The sequence below is a fragment of the Oncorhynchus clarkii genome, chromosome 29 (genome assembly GCF_045791955.1).
Source record: "Oncorhynchus clarkii lewisi isolate Uvic-CL-2024 chromosome 29, UVic_Ocla_1.0, whole genome shotgun sequence".
NCBI lineage: Eukaryota > Metazoa > Chordata > Actinopteri > Salmoniformes > Salmonidae > Oncorhynchus > Oncorhynchus clarkii.
The window spans coordinates 47,899,173-47,911,117 of NC_092175.1; the positions used below are offsets into that span (position 1 = coordinate 47,899,173).

Below are 11,945 nucleotides of genomic sequence, written 5' to 3' on the forward strand. Positions count from 1 at the left end.
ATGTGAAGCCCTAGTGAGTAACATGTTAGCACCATGTGCTAGGACACAATGTGAAGCCATAGTGAGTAACGTGTTAGCACCATGTGCTAGGACACAATGTGAAGCCATAGTGAGTAACGTGTTAGCACCATGTGCTAGGACACAATGTGAAGCCCTAGTGAGTAACGTGTTAGCACCATGTGCTAGGACACAATGTGAAGCCATAGTCAGTAGCGTGTTAGCACCATGTGCTAGGACACAATGTGAAGCCATAGTCAGTAACGTGTTCGCACCATGTGCTAGGACACAATGTGAAGCCATAGTCAGTAACGTGTTCGCACCATGTGCTAGGACACAATGTGAAGCCATAGTCAGTAGCGTGTTAGCACCATGTGCTAGGACACAATGTGAAGCCATAGTGAGTAACGTGTTAGCACCATGTGCTAGGACACAATGTGAAGCCATAGTCAGTAGCGTGTTAGCACCACGGGCAACTACTTTGGTAACACAGGACCTAGACCAGGTTGAATATGTGTCCCTGCCCATTGATGTGTCCAATCATGGACATGTAAAGCTGCTGCCAGTAGTAGTCAGATATTGTCAGATATATGATGGCAACACATCTGTGGAAACAAAAACTGCTTGATTGTGTTGAATTGAAAGGAGAAACAGCAGAGGAGATTGCAGCTGAGGTCCTGGTGGTCATCCCAAAATGTAACCTGGAAAACAAAGTCGTGTCATTCTCTGCCGACAACACAAATACCAACTTTGGACTGAATAGGCTGGGGAGGGTCAATGTCCATACCAACCTTGGAGGACTGAATAGGCTGGGGAGGGTCAATGTCCATACCAACCTTGGAGGACTGAATAGGCTGGGGAGGGTCAATGTCCATACCAACCTTGGAGGACTGAATAGGCTGGGGAGAGTCAATGTCCATACCAACCTTGGAGGACTGAATAGGCTGGGGAGAGTCAATGTCCATACCAACCTTGGAGGACTGAATAGGCTGGGGAGAGTCAATGTCCATACCAACCTTGGAGGACTGAATAGGCTGGGGAGGGTCAATGTCCATACCAACCTTGGAGGACTGAATAGGCTGGGGAGAGTCAATGTCCATACCAACCTTGGAGGACTGAATAGGCTGGGGAGGGTCAATGTCCATACCAAAGTTAAAAATGCTCTGTAGTGGGAGGTGATTGGCTGAGGTTGTCCTGCCCACACCATTCATAACACGGCCAGAACAGCTTTGGATATGATTCCCCTTGATGTTGAGTACCTGCTCACCAAGATATTTTCATATTTTCACCGTCAGAGTAGAAAGACTGAAGAGCTTTTGCGATTTTGTTGGCCAGGAGTACTGTCGTGGCTGATTCAGAATTAGTGAGGTAACATAGATAAATAAGATGTTTCATATTTTTCTTGTCATTAGAATGTCTTCTTTTGGACTATACTGTTGGCAGTTGCAGTTATTCCTTCTCAGCTCGGGCTTAGTCACTAGGGGCCCAGAGAGCTGAGAGGTTAGGCTTGTCTTCATATGTCAATGTATCTGTTAAACCATGTGATGCTATGAAGAATATCAGAAGGGGAGGAGGACAGAATGGAGGCTTGTCTTCTTATGGGAATGTGTCTGGAACTATGGTATGTCCCCTCTGAGGGGAACACTAAAATAACACATCCTAGATCTGAATGAATGAAATATTCTTATTAAATACTTTTTTCTTTACATAATTGAATGTGCTGACAACAAAATCACACAAAAATTATCAATGGAAATCAAATGTATCAACCCATGGAGTCACACTCAAAATTAAAGTGGAAAACCACACATTTTTGTCAGTTATCACCAACTCAGAGAGAGAGAGAGGAAGAGAGAGAGAGATAGATGGAGAGAGAGAGGAAGAGAGATGTATTTCTCAGTTTCTTTGTTTTTAGAATTTCATTTTTTTAAAACCTTTATTTAACTAGGCAAGTCAGTTAAGAACAAATTCTTATTTTCAATGACGGCCTAAGAACAGTGGGTTAACTGCCTGTTCAGGGGCAGAACGACAGATTTGTACCTTGTCAGCTCGGGGATATGAACTTGGAACCTTTTGGTTACTAGTCCAACGCTCTAACCACTAGGCTACCCTGCCGCCCCGAATGAGATAAACACAAGAATCTAAAAAGAATAGATGAAAAAGTAACTTTTCACCTCAAATTAAGAGGGGACAAAGTTTAGATTAAGTTTTGACTCTCGCTAGCTAGCTACACAAGGAAAACCTAGCCAGCGGGCTAACAAGCTAGCCAGAAAAATTGAGCTAGAACAAACCTACTAGCAAGGGGAGTTAATAAAACGACATCAAACGACCAAACTGAGTGAGTAAACCAGAAAGGAGCAGAGACTCTAATGTTGAACATATCTTCAGTTTTTTGTGTGAAGATTTTTCACTCTTTTTGCTGTTTTTTTTGTGCTAAATTAGAGCTAGCTAGCATTAGCAGCAGACAAACATAAACAGTTGCTATGATAACGGTGCAGCAGCACCATGTCCCCACTCCCCCTTGGCGCTGACTCCAATCTCTACCCTCCAGAGGCCCAAAATAACACAAAGAGGAAAGCTTTTAAACAGAAACTACTAAAGGGGAGGCCAGAACCCCTTTTTGCAGACCTCTACAAATACGGTGACGTGAGTAATCTCATCTTCCTCACTGACCAGCCAAATGCCTGGCGCTCAGCAGTCTGCTCTCACTACCCATCCATAAAGAAATAGGGAATCTGTAATGGGTGGAAGCTGAAAGTCAAAGAGACAGATTACAGCACCATGATAACAATCAACCTCTACAAGACTGGGACTGTCAGGGTGTAAGGTAACAGACTGGGACTGTCATGGTGTCAGGTAACAGACGGGGACTGTCATGGTGTTAGGTAACAGACTGTTTATAACAGACTGGGACTGTCATGGTGTCAGGTAACAGACGGGGACTGTCATGGTGTTAGGTAACAGACTGGGACTGTCATGGTGTCAGGTAACAGACTGGGACTGTCATGGTGTAAGGTAACAGACTGTTTATAACAGACTGGGACTGTCATGGTGTAAGGTAACAGACTGTTTATAACAGACTGGGACTGTCATGGTGTAAGGTAACAGACTGTTTATAACAGACTGGGACTGTCAGGGTGTAAGGTAACAGACTGGGACTGTCATGGTGTAAGGTAACAGACTGTTTATAACAGACTGGGACTGTCATGGTGTCAGGTAACAGACTGTTGATAACAGACTGGGACTGTCATGGTGTCAGGTAACAGACTGGGACTGTCATGGTGTTAGGTAACAGACTGGGACTGTCATGGTGTCAGGTAACAGACTGTTTATAACAGACTGGGACTGTCAGGGTGTAAGGTAACAGACTGGGACTGTCATTGTGTCAGGTAACAGACTGTTTATAACAGACTGGGACTGTCATGGTGTCAGGTAACAGACTGGGACTGTCATGGTGTAAGGTAACAGACTGTTTATAACAGACTGGGACTGTCAGGGTGTAAGGTAACAGACTGGGACTGTCATGGTGTCAGGTAACAGACTGTTTATAACAGACTGGGACTGTCAGGGTGTAAGGTAACAGACTGGGACTGTCATTGTGTCAGGTAACAGACTGTTTATAACAGACTGGGACTGTCATGGTGTCAGGTAACAGACTGGGACTGTCATGGTGTAAGGTAACAGACTGTTTATAACAGACTGGGACTGTCATGGTGTAAGGTAACAGACTGGGATTGTCATGGTGTAAGGTAACAGACTGTTTATAACAGACTGGGACTGTCAGGGTGTAAGGTAACAGACTGGGACTGTCATGGTGTCAGGTAACAGACTGTTTATAACAGACTGGGACTGTCATGGTGTCAGGTAACAGACTGGGACTGTCATGGTGTTAGGTAACAGACTGGGACTGTCATGGTGTCAGGTAACAGACTGTTTATAACAGACTGGGACTGTCAGGGTGTAAGGTAACAGACTGGGACTGTCATTGTGTCAGGTAACAGACTGTTTATAACAGACTGGGACTGTCATGGTGTCAGGTAACAGACTGGGACTGTCATGGTGTAAGGTAACAGACTGTTTATAACAGACTGGGACTGTCAGGGTGTAAGGTAACAGACTGGGACTGTCATGGTGTCAGGTAACAGACTGTTTATAACAGACTGGGACTGTCAGGGTGTAAGGTAACAGACTGGGACTGTCATTGTGTCAGGTAACAGACTGTTTATAACAGACTGGGACTGTCATGGTGTCAGGTAACAGACTGGGACTGTCATGGTGTAAGGTAACAGACTGTTTATAACAGACTGGGACTGTCATGGTGTAAGGTAACAGACTGGGACTGTCATGGTGTAAGGTAACAGACTGTTTATAACAGACTGGGACTGTCAGGGTGTAAGGTAACAGACTGGGACTGTCATGGTGTCAGGTAACAGACTGTTTATAACAGACTGGGACTGTCATGGTGTAAGGTAACAGACTGGGACTGTCAGGGTGTCAGGTAACAGACTGTTTATAACAGACTGGGACTGTCATGGTGTAAGGTAACAGACTGGGACTGTCATGGTGTAAGGTAACAGACTGTTTATAACAGACTGGGACTGTCAGGGTGTAAGGTAACAGACTGGGACTGTCATGGTGTCAGGTAACAGACTGTTTATAACAGACTGGGACTGTCATGGTGTAAGGTAACAGACTGGGACTGTCAGGGTGTCAGGTAACAGACTGTTTATAACAGACTGGGACTGTCATGGTGTCAGGTAACAGACTGTTTATAACAGACTGGGACTGTCATGGTGTCAGGTAACAGACTGTTTATAACAGACTGGGACTGTCATGGTGTAAGGTAACAGACTGGGACTGTCAGGGTGTCAGGTAACAGACTGTTTATAACAGACTGGGACTGTCATGGTGTCAGGTAACAGACTGTTTATAACAGACTGGGACTGTCATGGTGTCAGGTAACAGACTGTTTATAACAGACTGGGACTGTCATGGTGTAAGGTAACAGACTGGGACTGTCATGGTGTAAGGTAACAGACTGGGACTGTCATGGTGTCAGGTAACAGACTGTTTATAACAGACTGGGACTGTCATGGTGTAAGGTAACAGACTGGGACTGTCATGGTGCAAGGTAACATTAGGCTGTTTGAAACAGACTTTCAGACCATTAAGGAGAGAGCAGAGATAGAAGGACACCACCAGTGACATTCCCTCCCACAAGACAAACTCCACCAGCACCACCCTCACCCCTACTCTCCCCACCCAAAAAGGCACATCCTGCACCACCCTCACCCCTACTCCTCCCACCCAAAAAGGCACATCCAGCACCTCTCTTCCCACCATAGTGGAGGACACACCCCAGGAGGAGAGCAACCCCCTCAGTGCAAAGCAGGCTCAGGCCCTCCTCACCACCATGGCTGCCATGAGGGATGAGTTCACCAGACTGGAGGGGGAGGTGCATCTGCTGAGGTAATGCGTGAGCAAACTGCAACTAGATAACCACACCTTAGAGGAGCTCCTAACCAAGGTGTAAACAGCAACCAGACATCCACACCTTAGAGGAGCTCCTAACCAAGGTGTAAACAGCAACCAGACATCCACACCTTAGAGGAGCTCCTAACCAAGGTGTAAACAGCAACCAGACATCCACACCTTAGAGGAGCTCCTAACCAAGGTGTAAACAGCAACCAGACATCCACACCTTAGAGGAGCTCCTAACCAAGGTGTAAACAGCAACCAGACAACCACACCTTAGAGGAGCTCCTAACCAAGGTGTAAACAGCAACCAGACATCCACACCTTAGAGGAGCTCCTAACCAAGGTGTAAACAGCAACCAGACATCCACACCTTAGAGGAGCTCCTAACCAAGGTGTAAACAGCAACCAGACAACCACACCTTAGAGGAGCTCCTAACCAAGGTGTAAACAGCAACCAGACATCCACACCTTAGAGGAGCTCCTAACCAAGGTGCAAACAGCAACCAGACATCCACACCTTAGAGGAGCTCCTAACCAAGTTGCAAACAGCAACCAGACAACCACACCTTAGAGGAGTTCCTCACCAAGGTGTAAACTGCAACCAGACATCCTTAGAGGAGCTCCTAACCAAGGTGTAAACAGCAACCAGACATCCTTAGAGGAGCTCCTAACCAAGGTGTAAACAGCCACCAGACATTAGAGGAGCTCCTAACCAAGGTGTAAACAGCCACCAGACATCCTTAGAGGAGCTCCTAACCAAGGTGTAAACATCAACCAGACATCCTTAGAGAAGCTCCTAACCAAGGTGTAAACAGCCACCAGAAATCCTTAGAGGAGCTCCTAATCAAGGTGTAAACAGCAACCAGACATCCTTATAGGAGCTCCTAACCAAGGTGTAAACAGCAACCAGACATCCTTAGAGGAGCTCCTAACCAAGGTGTAAACAGCAACCAGACATCCTTAGAGGAGCTCCTAACCAAGGTGTAAACAGCCACCAGACATTAGAGGAGCTCCTAACCAAGGTGTAAACAGCCACCAGACATCCTTAGAGGAGCTCCTAACCAAGGTGTAAACATCAACCAGACATCCTTAGAGAAGCTCCTAACCAAGGTGTAAACAGCCACCAGAAATCCTTAGAGGAGCTCCTAATCAAGGTGTAAACAGCAACCAGACATCCTTATAGGAGCTCCTAACCAAGGTGTAAACAGCAACCAGACATCCTTAGAGGAGCTCCTAACCAAGGTGTAAACAGCAACCAGACATCCTTAGAGGAGCTCCTAACCAATGTGTAAACAGCAACCAGACATTCACACCTTAGAGGAGCTCCTAAACCAGATGTAAACAGCAACCAGACATTCACACCTTAGAGGAGCTCCTAACCAAGGTGTAAACAGCAACCAGACATCCACACCTTAGAGGAGTTCCTAACCAAGGTGTAAACAGCAACCAGACATCCTTAGAGGAGCTCCTAACCAAGGTTTAAACAGGAACCAGACATTCACACCTTAGAGGAGCTCCTAACCAAGGTGTAAACAGGAACCAGACATCCACACCTGAGAGGAGCTCCTAACCAAGGTGTAAACAGCAACCAGACATCCTTAGAGGAGCTCCTAACCAAGGTGAGGACAGAGCAGGACAGCAGCCTTGCAACACAACATCCACCAGCCCCCCCTCTACCCCCTCCAGTCCATAACTATTAGAAAGTGTTATTGGAGGGAAAACAAATTACGTTTTTAAATCAATGTACACTAAAAACAAATGTGTGGTTAACATTGGTATCAAGCCAACAGACTTCTTCTCTCAGGGACGGGGAGTGAAACAGGGCTGTCCAATAACTTAAACACTATTTAACATCTACATTAATGAATGGGCAAACACATCAGAGGAATCGGCAGCACCTGGTCTCACCCTACACAACACTGTCTACTGTATGCAGATGACCTGGTGCTACTGTCTCCCACTAAGGAGGGTCTGCTGTAGACAGATGACCTGGTGCTGCTGTCTCCCAATAAGGAGGGTATGCTGTAGACAGATGACCTGGTGCTGCTGTCTCCCACTAAGGAGGGTCTGCTGTAGACAGATGACCTGGTGCTGCTGTCTCCCACTAAGGAGGGTCTGCTGTCTCCCATTAAGGAGGGTCTGCTGTAGACAGATGACCTGGTGCTGCTGTCTCCCACTAAGGAGGGTCTACTGTCTCCCACTAAGGAGGGTCTGCTGTAGACAGATGACCTGGTGCTGCTGTCTCCCACTAAGGAGGGTCTGCTGTAGACAGATGACCTGGTGCTACTGTCTCCCACTAAGGAGGGTCTGCTGTAGACAGATTACCTGGTGGTGCTGTCAAACATGGCTGCCCAGAGAGGACAGTCTGGCTATAGAGACCGGTCGTCACAGACAAACCTGGCTGCCCAGAGAGGACAGTCTGGCTATAGAGACCGGTCGTCACAGACAAACCTGGCTGCCCAGAGAGGACAGGCTGTGCTCACTCTGCTCCAGGGGAGAGGTAGAGACAGAGCTGCATTTCCTATTACACTGTGACAAATACTGAGACATAAGAGAATCATTCAATACAACGAATTTCAAACTATAAAAGATGAACAAAAATCTGATATTTATTGGGAGAAAAGCCAAATATGTGTCCTCCTGCCGTAACCTGAGGGACAGCCAGTGAAAAGTACAATGTAATGTCAATAATATTTCCCATTTAGTTTTGTTTTGTCTTTCATACCATGTCATGTGTCTTCTCAGTCAGGTTGAGACTGGTCTACTACCAGGTCATGTGTCTTCTCAGTCAGGTTGAGACTGGTCTACTACCAGGTCATGTGTCTTCTCAGTCAGGTTGAGACTGGTCTACTACCAGGTCATGTGTCTTCACAGTCATAATAAACCCCAGGAAGAGTAGCTACTGCCTTGGCAGGAACTAATGGGGATCCATACTAAACCCCAGGAAGAGTAGCTGCTGCCTTGGCAGGAACTAATGGGGATCCATAATAAACCCCAGGAAGAGTAGTTGCTGCCTTGGCAGGAACTAGTGGGGATCCATAATAAACCCCAGGAAGAGTAGCTGCTGCCTTGGCAGGAACTAATGGGGATCCATAATAAACCCCAGGAAGAGTAGCTGCTGCCTTGGCAGGAACTAATGGGGATCCATAATAAACCCCAGGAAGAGTAACTGCTGCCTTGGCAGGAACTAATGGGGATCCATAATAAACCCCAGGAAGAGTAGCTGCTGCCTTGGCAGGAACTAATGGGGATCCATAATAAACCCCAGGAAGAGTAGCTGCTGCCTTGGCAGGAACTAATGGGGGTCCATAATAAACCCCAGGAAGAGTAGCTGCTGCCTTGGCAGGAACTAATGGGGATCCATAATAAACCACAGGAAGAGTAGCTGCTGCCTTGGCAGGAACTAATGGGGATCCATAATAAACCCCAGGAAGAGTAGCTGCTGCCTTGGCAGGAACTAATGGGGATCCATAATAAACCCCAGGAAGAGTAATTGCTGCCTTGGCAGGAACTAATGGGGATCCATAATAAACCCCAGGAAGAGTAGCTGCTGCCTTGGCAGGAACTAATGGGGGTCCATAATAAACCCCAGGAAGAGTAGCTGCTGCCTTGGCAGGAACTAATGGGGATCCACAATAAACCCCAGGAAGAGTAGTTGCTGCCTTGGCAGGAACTAATGGGGATCCATAATAAACCCCAGGAAGAGTAGCTGCTGCCTTGGCAGGAACTAATGGGGATCCATAATAAACCCCAGGAAGAGTAGCTGCTGCCTCGGCAGGAACTAATGGGGATCCATAATAAACCCCAGGAAGAGTAGCTGCTGCCTTGGCAGGAACTAATGGGGATCCATAATAAACCCCAGGAAGAGTAGCTGCTGCCTTGGCAGGAACTAATGGGGATCCATAATAAACCCCAGGAAGAGTAGCTGCTGCCTTGACAGGAACTAATGGGGATCCAAAACAAATACCAATACAAATACAGTGTGACATCACAGCAGCAAGATTTGTGACCTGTTGCCACAAGAAAAGGTCAACAAACATCATTTTAAATACAACCCACATTTATGTTTATTTATTTTCCCTTTTGTACTTTAACTATGTGTACGTCATTACAACACTGTATATATTATTATGTATATATTTTTTACTATTTGCACATCGTTACAACACTGTATATAGACATAATATGACATTTGTAATGTCTTTATTCTTTTGGAACTTATGTGAGTGTAATGTTCACTGTAAAACGTTTTTTTACTTTGTTACTTTTGTTTAGAATCTACTTGACTTGCTTTGGCAACATAAACATGTTTCCCATGCCAATAAAGCCCTTTGAATTGAAATTGAGCGAGAGAGGAAGAGAGAGGAAGAGAGATAAAGACAGAGACAAAGGTAGAGAGAGAGAGAGAGAGAGAGAGAGAGAGAGAGAGAGATAAAGACAGAGACAAAGGTAGAGAGAGAGAGAGAGAGAGAGAGAGAGAGAGAGAGAGAGAGAGAGAGAGAGGGGATGCCTGAGGTGCGTTCTTCAAGTGAAATAGTTTGCAAACGTTAGCTAGCACAGTCCATGTGGTTTGTTACTCTGTCAAACTGAAGCCTTGTTGATCTCTTGTGAGGTGTGGTTGTACCTCACCTGTCTCGGAGCAGGGCAGCATCTCATTGGCCATTTCTGACCCTGTTACGGTCATAACAGGGTTGTCATGGTGATGTCATACAGGTCCCCGGAAGTACACAATGTCCATGAAGTTGATTGATTTCTAATTTTCCCAGGTCAGAAGCGTCCCAGTCCAGGTGTGTATGTTTCTCTAGTTGCTAGTGTCTGGATCTCCCAGTCCAGGTGTGTATGTTTCTCTAGTTGCTAGTGTCTGGATCTCCCAGTCCAGGTGTGTCTGTTTCTCTAGTTGCTAGTGTCTGTATCTCGCAGTCCAGGTCTGTTTCTCTGCGTTATATACTTCCTATCTTCATAACAAACCTGTCGGGCCATGTTCCTTCAGACATCCTGTTCTACCTGTTCAAGCACACACTAACATCACACACTAACACACGCTAACACACACACCACAAGCACTGGGTCTGACCTACCACTCTGCATTCCACAGACAAACCAGAAACCAATTCTATAGGACCCACCCACCCACCCACCCACCCACACCCACACACACACCCACACACACACACACACACACACACACACACACACACACACACACACACACACACACACACACACAGTGGGGCAAAAAAGTATTTAGTCAGCCACCAATTGTGCAAGTTCTCCCACTTAAAAAAATGAGAGGGGCCTGTAATTTTAATCATAGGTACACTTCAACTATGACAGACCAAATGAGAAGAAAACAAATCCAGAAAACCACATTGTAGGACTTTTAATGAATTTATTCGCAAATTATGGTGGAAAATAAGTATAAATAACACTCTCTCTCCATCAGGTAGAGTTCCTGTATCACAACTAAAAGGTGTAATAAAAAGCATGATTCAGTAGTTACATTACATTCATAAACATTATATAACTGTATATACATCACTATTATTGTTATTACAAATAAAATAAAAGGCAGTCAAAAAGTTAAGAATGGAAATACTATAGAGAGAGAGAGACAGAGTGACAGAGAGAGAGAGAGAGAGGATACAGAGAGAGAGAGAGAGAGAGAGAGAGAGAGAGAGAGAGAGACAGAGTGACAGAGAGAGAGAGAGAGAGAGAGAGAGAGAGAGAGAGAGAGAGACAGAGTGACAGAGAGAGAGAGAGAGAGAGAGAGAGAGAGAGAGAGACACTGACAGAGAGAGAGAGAGAGAGAGAGAGAGAGAGAGAGACAGACTGACAAAGAGAGAGAGAGAACAGTAACCTTGGGAAAATCCTCTGCATTATCATTAAGCAGACTCGTTCATTTCCTCAATGAAAACAATGTACTGAGCAAATGTCAAATTGGCTTTTTACCAAATTACCGTACAACAGACCATGTATTCACCCTGCACACCCTAATTGACAACCAAACAAACCAAAACAAAGGCAAAGTCTTCTCATGCTTTGTTGATTTCAAAAAAGCCTTCGACTCAATTTGGCATGAGGGTCTGCTATACAAACTGATGGAAAGTGGTGTTGGGGGTAAAACATACGACATTATAAAATCCATGTATACAAACAACAAGTGTGCAGTTAAAATTGGCAAAAAACACACACATTTCTTCACACAGGGTCGTGGGGTGAGACAGGGATGCAGCTTAAGCCCCACCCTCTTCAACATATATATTAACGAATTGGCGCGGGCACTAGAAAAGTCTGCAGCACCCGGCCTCACCCTACTAGAATCCGAAGTCAAATGTCTGCTGTTTGCTGATGATCTGGTGCTTCTGTCACCAACCAAGGAGGGCCTACAGCAGCACCTAGATCTTATGTACAGATTCTGTCAGACCTGGGCCCTGACAGTAAATCTCAGTAAGACCAAAATAATGGTGTTC

At 45.7% G+C, this 11,945-nt stretch overlaps 1 protein-coding gene across 2 annotated transcripts in view; it reads right to left on the reverse strand.

Moving 5' to 3' along the window:
• LOC139388652 (cytokine receptor family member B12) overlaps positions 1–10,616 on the reverse strand; it is a 32,176-nt gene extending 21,560 nt beyond the window's left edge. For both annotated transcript variants that reach the window (XM_071135463.1, XM_071135462.1), the window contains exon 1: positions 10,105–10,616. The gene's annotated coding sequence lies outside the window, so the exon portion shown is untranslated. The remainder of the gene's footprint in view (positions 1–10,104) is intronic.
• Between the last annotated feature and the right edge of the window lie 1,329 nt (positions 10,617–11,945).